Source organism: Sinohyriopsis cumingii, chromosome 15, assembly GCF_028554795.1.
Source record: "Sinohyriopsis cumingii isolate HCF-2022 chromosome 15, ASM2855479v2, whole genome shotgun sequence".
NCBI lineage: Eukaryota > Metazoa > Mollusca > Bivalvia > Unionida > Unionidae > Sinohyriopsis > Sinohyriopsis cumingii.
In genome coordinates, this window is record NC_142975.1 from 1,544,868 (window position 1) to 1,557,762 (window position 12,895).

Here is a 12,895-nt window from a genome sequence, read left to right on the forward strand (position 1 = left end):
TTACATACCTAACTCCTTCTTTACATATATACATGTACTTTACACATCACACTCCCTTCTTTACATATATACATGTACTTTACACATCACACTCCCTTATTTACATATTTACATGTACTTTACACATCACACTCCCTTATTTACATATTTACATGTACTTTACACACTGCACTCCCTTATTTACATATTTACATGTACTTTACACACTGCACTACCTTATTTACATATTTACATGTACTTTACACACTGCACTCCCTTATTTACATATTTACATGTACTTTACACATCACACTCCCTTATTTACATATTTACATGTACTTTACACACTGCACTACCTTATTTACATATTTACATGTACTTTACACACTGCACTCCCTTATTTACATATTTACATGTACTTTACACACTGCACTACCTTATTTACATATTTACATGTACTTTACACATCACACTCCCTTATTTACATATTTACATGTACTTTACACACTGCACTACCTTATTTACATATTTACATGTACTTTACACACTGCACTACCTTATTTACATATATACATGTACTTTACACACTGCACTCCCTTATTTACATATTTACATGTACTTTACACACTGCACTACCTTATTTACATATTTACATGTACTTTACACACTGCACTACCTTATTTACATATCTACATGTACTTTACATACCTAACTCCTTCTTTACATATATACATGTACTTTACACATCACACTCCCTTCTTTACATATATACATGTACTTTACACATCACACTCCCTTATTTACATATTTACATGTACTTTACACATCACACTCCCTTATTTACATATTTACATGTACTTTACACACTGCACTCCCTTATTTACATATTTACATGTACTTTACACACTGCACTACCTTATTTACATATTTACATGTACTTTACACACTGCACTCCCTTATTTACATATTTACATGTACTTTACACATCACACTCCCTTATTTACATATTTACATGTACTTTACACACTGCACTACCTTATTTACATATTTACATGTACTTTACACACTGCACTCCCTTATTTACATATTTACATGTACTTTACACACTGCACTACCTTATTTACATATTTACATGTACTTTACACATCACACTCCCTTATTTACATATTTACATGTACTTTACACACTGCACTACCTTATTTACATATTTACATGTACTTTACACACTGCACTACCTTATTTACATATATACATGTACTTTACACACTGCACTCCCTTATTTACATATTTACATGTACTTTACACACTGCACTACCTTATTTACATATTTACATGTACTTTACACACTGCACTACCTTATTTACATATTTACATGTACTTTACACACTGCACTCCCTTATTTACATATTTACATGTACTTTACACATCGCACTCCCTTATTTACATATTTACATGTACTTTACACACTGCACTCCCTTATTTACATATTTACATGTACTTTACACACTGCACTACCTTATTTACATATATACATGTACTTTACACACTGCACTACCTTATTTACATATTTACATGTACTTTACACACTGCACTCCCTTATTTACATATTTACATGTCCTTTACACACTGCACTACCATATTTACATATTTACATGTACTTTACACACTGCACTCCCTTATTTACATATTTACATGTACTTTACACACTGCACTCCCTTATTTACACATTTACATATAATTTACACACTGCACTACCTTATTTACATATATACATGTATCTAACACACTGCACTACCTTATTTACATATTTACATGTACTTTACACACTGCACTACCTTATTTACATATTTACATGTACTTTACACACTGCACTACCTTATTTACATATTTACATGTACTTTACACACTGCACTCCCTTATTTACATATTTACATGTACTTTACACACTGCACTACCTTATTTACATATTTACATGTACTTTACACACTGCACTCCCTTATTTACATATTTACATGTACTTTACACACTGCACTCCCTTATTTACATATTTACATGTACTTTACACACTGCACTCCCTTATTTACATATTTACATGTACTTTACACACTGCATTCCCTCATTTACATATCTACATGTACTTTACACATAGCACTTCCTCACTGTAAGGACCTTCATTATAACATGGTTCCTTTAATACAGCAGGAATTGTCATAGATCACATTTCATTTGGCAGTGAAGTAATATGTATAATGTACTTCATTATAAGACAGTCTTACTATAAGGACATATACTGTATAATGTACTTCATTATAAGACAATCTCACTATAAGGACATGTACTGTATAATGTACTTCATTATAAGATAGTCTTACTATAAGGACATATACTGTATAATGTACTTCATTATAAGATAGTCTTACTATAAGGACATGTACTGTATAATGTACTTCATTATAAGATAGTAGACATGTACTGTATAATGTACTTCATTATAAGACAGTCTTACTGTAAAGACATATACTGTATAGTGCACTTCATTATAAGACAGTCTCACTATAAGGACATATTCTGTATAATGTACTTCATTATAAGACAGTCTCACTATAAGGACATGTACTGTATAATGTACTTCATTATAAGATAGTCTTACTATAAAGACATATTCTGTATAGTGCACTTCATTATAAGACAGTCTCACTATAAGGTCATAATTTATACTGTATGGTTCACATGGAAAGCATTATAATGAGTGTTGTATATCTTATTTTTGAACTTTAATTATTGGCATAGGTTTTTTATGTGCCAAAAACAGACAAAAAGAAAACAAGATAAGCTGTTTATTTGTAAGATAACTATACCATAATTTCCCCCCAGTTCTCCTTGGTTATTTTCAAGTAAAGTCTATTTTGTGTACAAACCTCAATTCAGTAGTTCTACTTGGCTATTTCCAAGTAAAGTCTATTTTGTGTACAAACCTCAATTTAGTAGTTCTACTTGGTTATTACCAAGTAAAGTCTATTTTGTGTACAAACCTAAATTCAGCAGTTCTACTTGATTATTTCCAAGTAAAGTCTATTTTGTGTACAAACCTAAATTCAGTAGTTCTACTTGATTATTTCCAAGTAAAGTCTATTTTGTGTACAAACCTAAATTCAGTAGTTCTACTTGATTATTTCCAAGTAAAGTCTATTTTGTGTACAAACCTAAATTCAGTAGTTCTACTTGATTATTTCCAAGTAAAGTCTATTTTGTGTACAAACCTAAATTCAGTAGTTATACTTGATTATTTCTGGGCTATTGAAATGACCATTGTACGGCCTAAGTTCTACCTCAAAAGTTTTCCATATTGTCAGTCACACATCACTGTATGAAACTTTACTTACTTAGAACGTTATCATGAATTTCCATAACAATGTCTTTCATTCAGATAATTAATGTTAATGTGTCTTCTATGGAAATTAATTCATTCACTTTATGTATTGAAAAGATGTCATGGTAAAATTATACTCTAATGAATTAAGTACATTTTTGAAATAGTACATTTACATGACAGAAAATTACATTAACAGAAATGATGGTTTCTTTCACATATCATTAATTCTTGGCCAGAAACCAACTTTGCAATTGCTAATGTCAAGAAACATAAACCCATCAAATGAAACAATCTAAAAGCCCAAAATTTAATTTCATTTCACTAAAATGATAAATGTGACTTACTACAGCCTTCAATTTTTTCGAATTAAAAATAAATCCATAATCATATCATTTTCATCAAATTAAATGGGATCCTGTTTTCTCAACAGTTATAAAAAGCAATATCTTGAACTGCATATCCCTACTCATTAGTAAGTAATGACAATTCAGACAAAATTTTTATATAATGATTGGATGCATGACCTTTGGAAAACAGCTTGCTTCCAAAACTGGTACTTCATTATTCATGTTCAGTGTCAAACTAAGATAAGCACGCTCAAGAACGTGTGGGAACATGTGCTTAACATCTGGGTGAGAATCAGAAAACAGGTTGCAAAAAAAGAGAGGTAGAGGACCTATTCTCACCACATACTAATTGTTGCCACTGACTGTCACTAGTCTTGGTAAAAAACCACTTAGAACTACTAAGAACTACTGAGATGCACTGGAAGGCATAAGAAGCACTAAGAGGCTCGAAGTACTAGAACTGGGCACTTCGAACATTGTAAAGCATTAAATTACTCAAGAAAACATAAAAATGGTACTAAAATAAATTGAAAAATATTGTTAACATAGCCCGTAATAGATAAACATATTTTGAGCATCAGGAAAGACAACTCTGTCTATGCCCTAATTTAATGGTAAACAAAAGTATAAAATCAGATTGTTGTTGTTGTTGGGTTTAACGCCATTTTTCAGCACACGATAGGCTATACATGGCCACCAGTATTAATGGTGGAGGAAGAACCTGGGAAAACACTGGAAAGAACCACAGACCCATGAGAAGCTACTGGCAAGCTTTCTCACATACTCACATTGTATAAAAGAAAGAAGACGTTTCTTTAAAATATATTTAACATACAATGGGGAATAAAATAGTTATCTTGAAAGTATTTTCTTTTTTAAGCTGTGTGCAAAGAGTTCTAATTTGGCAAGACTGTTTCCTTTCTTTTCTAACACAATCAATTTCCTTGCTTCCAATCTCTGCATTACATTACTGTCTTTACAAATAAAGAGCAGGTATATACTATTAGACAGCATTAAGAACTACTAAGAAATGTTAACACACTAAAAAGCAAGACATTTTAGAAATTAATATTAAAATCTTTTGCAAAGTATTTTAACTAAGTTAAAAACATAAATGGTGTACTGATATCAACTTCTCTCGAACAGCAGAAGGACAATTCTTTATACACGTGTAGGCTTTCATTATTATTGTTATTATCATTATTATTAGTAGTAGTAGTAGTAGTAGTAGTAGTAGTAGCAGCAGTAGTAGTAGTAGTAGTAGTATTATGTGATGTGATGTTATTTTGACTTTTAATGTAGCTTTTAAAAAAATTCAGTCATATCGCTATGATGTCTGCAATGTGGAAGTTTATTGTGATGTCTAGCATTGGGGCATCATGCCGCAGACATGTAGCATGATGTCCCACACAGTCACATTATCCTGACACCAGGCCGACCAGTCCTAACACTAACCTCTTAATGCTGAGCGCCAAGTGAGGCAGCTGTTAGTACCAGAAGAGTGCTAAAACTGCCAGAATTGATAGTTCGGATAGGACAGTAGCCAAGTGTAAGAAAGTGTGTGATGGAATAAGTTCTTACTTGGATTGGCGAAATTCAGCATCACTCTGATGGACAAACGAGCTATTTAAGAGGTACAATGACTGACCATACTTTTTTTAAATGGCTGTCGCCTTAGCCCGGTTAGTTCTAGTGTTAACGGTTGTAGCAAAATGTACTCATTAAGACATCAGTAGCTAGGCCTAGTTTTTATATGAATTACGTTAACAAATAAACAAACTCTTGTCCATTCACAAGCATATGTTTTCATAGTTGATTGACCATTAACCCTTTTCCGAGCAAGGTAGCAACTATCAATTTCCTGCATGATATCCTTTGATGATAAGACATACAAACATGTGTTTTCAGATCAGAATTGGTGATCTGGATATATATTAATTGCCTCTTGTACACTATTTCGTCATAAAATTAGTTTGAAACTCTAAGTGAACCAGTAGGCCTAACGTGAAATAATGGTGGACTTCACTAAGTTTGGGATGTACTAGTTTATTAGATTGTCTGTTTTCGTAAATCGTCGGACAAGTATTCTCAGAAAAATATACAAATCATTGAAAGCAAAGACAAGGTATTATTTTATTAAAGATTTAACTTTAAAATGCAAATTATGTACATCAGAAATGTATGGGACAATGCAATGTTGTGGAATTCACGAGATGCGTGTTAAGGTCTAAGCTGTTTTCCGACTTGACACGTATTTGCGAAAATACGGGAAAAAACAGCAAATCAGATACCAGTTAACCATTGTCTAAAATTACTAGACAAATAAATACACCATAAATTTGCAATCCTGTCAATGGACTGTTGTAATGAAGCTATATTAAAGTGAGTAATTACATTACGAAAACCTCTCCATCTAAAAATAGATGCAATCACATCTGTGTTGATTCTGTAGGAAAGAAGGGACTGCAACTTTTGATGGTGGGACTCCTATTTTTACCAAAATGGGAGTCCTGAACTCGCAGTTTTAAAATCCTAGCGAGACCTCTGGAGTGGGAGAGATCAAACGAGGAAGAAAACAAATATCAGTGCATACTAGTTATTTGTGCTTTATAATGTGATTTGAATGACAAATAAATTTTATAACATTTTATCCATACTCAAATTTATGGATTTTTCATATACACATGCAGTACTTTATGAATTATTGATTCTTCTACACTGTTGCAAGCTGTCAATACACACATGTATTTCAGATTAGCTTGGTCTTCAATGAATCAAAATTTCAATTGTTTATTTTCTCTCAGCATCAGTCCTACTCACTGATGTCAGGTCACTTACAAAATTCACCTGCATGCAAAATTTTCTTTTGTAGCCCTCCCCCATTTATCTCTATATTCACTTAAGTCAACAATAGGTAACAGGGATATCAAGATAAACGGGTTGTACTGTATTAAGAAAATGGCAACTCTTTTTAAAACTTGACAACAAAATATTAAGGTTAGCGATTTTTTGGGTGACAACTTTATTAATGCCAGCATCATCCCTGCAGAAGATGGGAATATGCACAAAGCCAGTGCTTGACAATTTCAATTTAACTATCAAAAATGATTTAATACTATGTCAAGGTTACCGGTTTTGAGTAAACTTGTTGATTGTTGCAGCCACTTAAGGCATAAGAAGATGACAATTTTTGTCAATTACTGTGATTACAACAGCAGGCAGTTATTTAGTTATTTCAATGTTAAAAATAACCTTGCTATTTTCTTTCACTGGTAGCAGTAGCTTGCATCTTTTTAATTTTTTTCAAGACATGGATAATATTGATTAGTAAAAGTCCTTCAATGAATAATCATTATCTAAATAGGCCATTTTTCTTTACTTGAGAGGTAATGCAATATTTGTAATATACACATCTAAACAACCATCCTTTTGGTAGAAATGACTGTCACCTCAGGCTCAAAACAATTATTGTAAAGTGGATATGAAATGATAAATTAGTCTTCAAATGTAAAAATATTTATATTGAAATAAACTATCTATATACAAATACATGTATATGATAAAATGAGAACTCTGTTTTCAAGGCATATTTGCGGTTTTGCAATTGCTGAAATTAATATCACGGTATATCATGAAATTTTTACATTGTGTAATCTGACAACAATAGTTAATCAATAATTACAAACACTATTATTGCTTTTAAATTAAATAAAGTGTTTAAAAAAGTTCATAGTACCAAATTATACTATTTATTACTTCTTAGTGTCCCTTGCCACAGCAACTGAATAATTTATATTTATATAATCAAAAGAAATTGCAAAACTACTTATGTGTTGTCAAATAATAGAGTGATGATGATGATGATGTTGATGATGATGATGATGGATAAATTATCTTATGTTCACATTTACTCATAGACAGAGGTGTCTTTTCTGATACTCAATATTGTTGTATCCGTGTTAACAATATTTTTCCATTTAGTTTAGTACCATTCATGTTTTGGGATAACGTAATGCTTTATTATGTTCTTACTGCCCAATTTCTAGAACGTAGAGCCTCTTGGTGCATTTTGGTAGTTGTCAGTGGTGTTTACAAAATTACAGGCCACGCACTGCTACATAGTACTAATATTAGTACCCTTACTCGTTCCTCGTGGACTCAACCACAACAAATCAAGTTCAGGCTACGACATCGTAGCTAACTGCTACATAGTCAATTTATCTGAACTAAGTTAAATTTATTGTACGGATTAAGTAATTTTGTGCAGTCAGACGTCATTTCTGTCTGTGCTATAAACTAATGTACAGTACATATAAGATGTCAAATTTTCATCATACTTTATTGATAAAACGTATGACTAACTAGTGTCTAGTGTCAGTCCTACAAGGCTACAGTAATATGTCATGAAGCAACGAAAGTAACTGTACTCAGTACACTATTGCTGTAAATAACCTCCTCTTGCATTTTCATCTGGTCTTGTCTTAATGAACAATGTTTCCTGTCTCATAACTATATATAGTTTTAGGCTTAAATGTTTTGTTTAAAAATAGGATCTTTTATTTCACCTGAAGCTGTTTTGAACATTTGAAGATGCGTAGTACTGCTGGTCAACCTCTTCAGCTTTGGAGGTAAGCAAGGATAAAGGTAACATGACTCACGGTACTAATTCAGTTCCCGTTGTAAACCTGTGCAAATACCATGATATTAACATTCAATAACTTTAAATTTATGAGCGCTCGTGATCAAACCTATATTTATCAGCATAGATCAAGCCTGTATGTCAGATTCTGTGTAGAAAAAAGGACATGAGCCGCTCCATTTGCAGGACCGGCATGTGTTTGGAACATGTGCTTTTCATTCCGCACCAAAGAGTCAGGTGCTAATTTTAGTCATGAGTGTTCCAAACTCAAGACTGTTAAATGACTGAAATTACATCAATAAAACAATGTCTCTATTTTTGTCACTTTCACTAGGAAAAGTTCTGAAAAGATTTTTTTCCTGAAACATAACTTACATTTTTAACCGACCCTGGCCAACCAAACCATAGTACCGTGTTGCAGCAGAGAGTGTGAACATTTTGCTGAAACGTCATTTTAAAAATAAATAAAGCTAGTAGTATATGGGACCACCCTAGCGACAATGGGAATTAGCATTACAGAACCCCTTGGGCCACTCTAGCGACAGGGGAAATTTAACATGGAGAAAAACCCTGGGTCACTCTAGCGACAAGGGGAATTGAACATGGAAATTGAACATGGGAATGTCACCTGGGGATCAGTGGGAATTAAACATTGGTAACGTCATAGGTTTATAGGGTCAAAACCTTTTATAGGGTGAAATGTATTTGTAGGGACAAAGGGTTGATAGGGACAAACATAGACATGCAGAAACAAACAAATACACATTCAAACACACAGAAAAGAGGACAGAAATATTCTAAAGAAAGACTCACAGATAGAATAAAGATTCGATAAAGAAAAGTCTGTTGTATGGGTTCAAAACATTTATTCAAGTATATATATACATGGGCTCTCTGGCCTGTGCTTTGGTCTAAGCACTATCCATTAAATACATAAACATTTGAACATAAAAGAAACATATTTACGAGTTGTTTAGTTATTGACTCTAGTAAACTAATGTTTAAAATTAACGTTCACTCCTTTCTAAAATCACTTCATATGCAACGAATTTACATTAAATGTTCGTTTATAAGAAAATGTTAAAACAAAACAAGTAACAAACAATCAAATAAGAGAAAGTTCGTGTTTGTCTCTCTATCCGTTACACACGTTGTTTAAAATCTGAGTAGTTAAGTGGGCCACTTTACCGTCAATGGGAATTAGCATTACAAGACCCCTTGGGCAACTCTAGCGTCAAGGGAAATTTAACATGGAGAAAAATCGTGGGCAACTCTATGGACAATGGGAATTTAACATAGAGTTTGGGTCTGTCTAGGGACAAGGGAAATTAACATGGGGAATAGAGTTTGGGCTTTTGGGATTTTTTTTTTTTTAAAAAAGTTTTTTTAAATTTAAATTTAAATTTAAATTTAAAAAAGGGGTAGGCAATGGAAAGGCTATCTCTTTTCGAGAAATATGGCTGGCCCTGAAAAGGGCCTTTGGGTTTGTGTTAATGTATTCATTAACATAAATGGTACCGCATTGGTCTTCTTCTTGTCCTTAGGCTACGTCTCACTGTTGGTCCGTAAATCAGCACTCTTTTCAGGCATCCTTGTCTTTCTACGTAGATCCTACGTATCCACAGGCTGGTGCTTGTCCTGTGGACAACGGCCCACTTGGATCGGACATACATGGGCATGTCCGTCCGGAACATCATGGAAGACACAAGCGTAGAAGATTGCACATCGGTCCACATCTTGAAGCGACGAGAACAGGCGAATCAATGCACTGAACTGCGCTTATTTATAGGTAGAGGCAGGATTGAAACGGATTGAGTTCATTCACCAATCCAAACACGCGTTACAAAATTCAGTCAGCCCACATCCAATCGGAAGAGAGTAGTCTGTGACGTCAGTTGGTCTATATAGATTCGCTAGCGCTTGTGTGCAGTCAATCTATGCGACAGTGATTCAACATGACGGAAACTCAGAAAACGATCCATTGGGGTGCACCAGCAGGGGAGACTGCCCAAAGGAACCCGGACTTACTTTCAGAAGAGGTACATTGGGATTTTGTGGATTTTCTTACCTCGCAAGAATTTGTTCCGGAGCCTTCGTTACCTTCTTCATTACCGCAAGTGGAGAATTTTAGACAGAGACAGAAAGAAGAATTGGAGAAATTTATGCAACGACAAAAGGAAGCGGAACAAGCTTTTCTCCTACAGCAACAGCAACAGCAACAAGAAGAGGTAAGAAAAAAACAACAGCAACAACAGCAAGAAGAAGTAGCAGCAAAGAAACAAGAGGGTGAAAATCAAACGGTCACGGTACTGTTGGACATTTTAGCGGAGTTAAGAAGTCTGAAACAAATGTATCAGACTTCTTTATCACGACCGAAGAGAATACGACCTTCCCGAGCTAAACACGCCAACCCTGTGACTAAGCCTGTCGTACCACCCTTAGTGATTTCAACCCAATCATCAGAAGTAGGCCTTGGCCGTGACAAAGGCTTAAGGCAGTTAAAGTTGATTGGTTAAACTCACTCCTACACCATAAAGAAAAAGGCCCTTTTCAGGGCCAGCCATATTTCTCGAAAAGAAATACAATTTCAATTTGCCAATAACTCAAAAATAAACCCACCCATTATACCCTTATAGTACGTGTCTGTGTATGAGTGCGTGAGTGTAGCTTCTTATTTTAAAATCAAAACTCAAAGACGCTTACCTTATATCATTCATGTATTCTTTTATCCATTTTTTTACAATCCAATTCACAATTCACCACAGAACACTTTAAAAAGTTCGTACACTTCATCTTTCTCCTTGTTTAGTCTCTCTGTTTTTTGAATTTCTTCACCGTTTTTTTCTCATTTTCTTCCCTTCCTCTTTTCTTCTCCTGTTTCTTTGATTCTTTTAAATAGAATTGTCTTCTTTCTTCCTCTTCTTCCTCTGAAGAATCCCTCTCTTCTTCCGAAGAATCCCTCTCTTCTTTTGAAGAATCCTTCTGTTCTTCTGACTCCTCTTGTTTCTTTTTTGGGCAATCTGGAGACCAATGTCCTTTTTCTTTACAATAATAACAGGTATCTTGACTTTTGTCTTTTTTAGCCCCTATTTTTGTTCTTTTTTGACGGTCTGGACACTCTGAAGACCAATGCCCTTTCTTCTGACAGATATAGCAAGTATCTAGACTTTTATCTCGAAAGGAAGAAGAGTAGTCTGTCGGCTGGTCTGAAGAGAATTTTCTAATGACCCCTCGCAAAGCTCTGACGAAACGTTCCATCTGGGTAGTCTCTTCCATCGTTGTGCTCGGCTTGAGAGTGAAATGACTAGTGAAAGGACAAGACACACACCCTTTTTATATACGCTGGTTTGCCAAGACTATAAATTAGTCTATGGTGTTTAAACTTGAGTCATTTGACGTTTTGCACTCAAGATGAAACGATCCCATTCATTCGAGAAGAAAGAAGAAGAAGAAAGTAAGAGGCAGAAACGTGATCTATCGCCTCGTACCAGGGCTGAAATCTTGGCACAAATTCATGCCAGTGATTTTGAAGAGGACACGCCATACCATTACCAGTATCTCCGGATTCCTGGGATACAGATATTACTGTGAGAAATGTGACTATGGTTATAATAATCGAGAGCAACACAAGCATTGTGGATGGAAATGCCCAGGATGTTTGGCCTCTCCACCCTGTCTGAGCGAAGAAAATGTGCCTTGTTCGACTTGTCTGCGCACGTTTGTCAGCCCTACCTGTTACCAACAACATTTGAAAACACAAGGTTCACAGAAGAAATGTGCTTGTCAACTCCTGAGATTGTGCCCTACGTGTAGACAAGGCATACGTACCAACAATGCCAAGGCACACGTATGTCGAGGAAAGAAAAAATGTCACATTTGTCATCACATCGTGGACTTGAAACACCAATGCTACGTGCAAAAATACCAACCCCCAGCAGAGAAAGAGGACGGTCACAAGAAGAAAGGCAATTTCATCTTTTTCGATTTCGAATGCATGCAAGAGACTGGCATTCACATTCCTAATTTCTGCGTGGCTCATCGAGCGTGCGAGAAGTGCATTCAAGAACCTATCTTCAGCAAGATTCCTGGAGGACGTGAAAAAATCTTTCGGGGACCAAACACGTTAGCCGATTTTGCCCAATGGGTCTTAGACCCCATCGACAAGACGTGGAGCCAAGAGGACATCGAACGTTACGGAGATTGTCATCGTCATGCCACGGTGATGGCTCACAATTTCTCCGGATAAGGATGGACAGTTTCTTTTGAGGTACTATACGGAACATGGCACCGAACGTTCTAAAGTGATTTTGAACGGAGCCAAAATCATTTTCATGCAAGTGGGACAAGTACAGTTTAAAGATTCGATGAGTTACTTGGCCATGCCTTTGAGCCGAATGCCTAAAACGTTTGGAATGACAGAAATGGCTAAAGGGTACTTTCCACACTTTTTCAATACGGAAGCCAATCAACATGCTGTTCTACCCCATTTGCCTGAGGCTCACTATTACGACCCTGACAACATGCGTACCGAACAACGAGAAGCTTTCTACGCTTGGC

General features: G+C 35.0%; 1 protein-coding gene across 2 annotated transcripts in view; it reads right to left on the reverse strand.

Moving 5' to 3' along the window:
* Window positions 1–8,336, reverse strand: part of LOC149781115 (uncharacterized) — a 66,068-nt gene extending 57,732 nt beyond the window's left edge. The window contains exon 1 of one of the 2 annotated variants that reach the window (XM_089935212.1): window positions 8,265–8,336. The gene's annotated coding sequence lies outside the window, so the exon portion shown is untranslated. The remainder of the gene's footprint in view (window positions 1–8,264) is intronic. The other variant, XM_089935213.1, reaches the window with a different exon arrangement.
* Window positions 8,337–12,895: the final 4,559 nt, after the last annotated feature.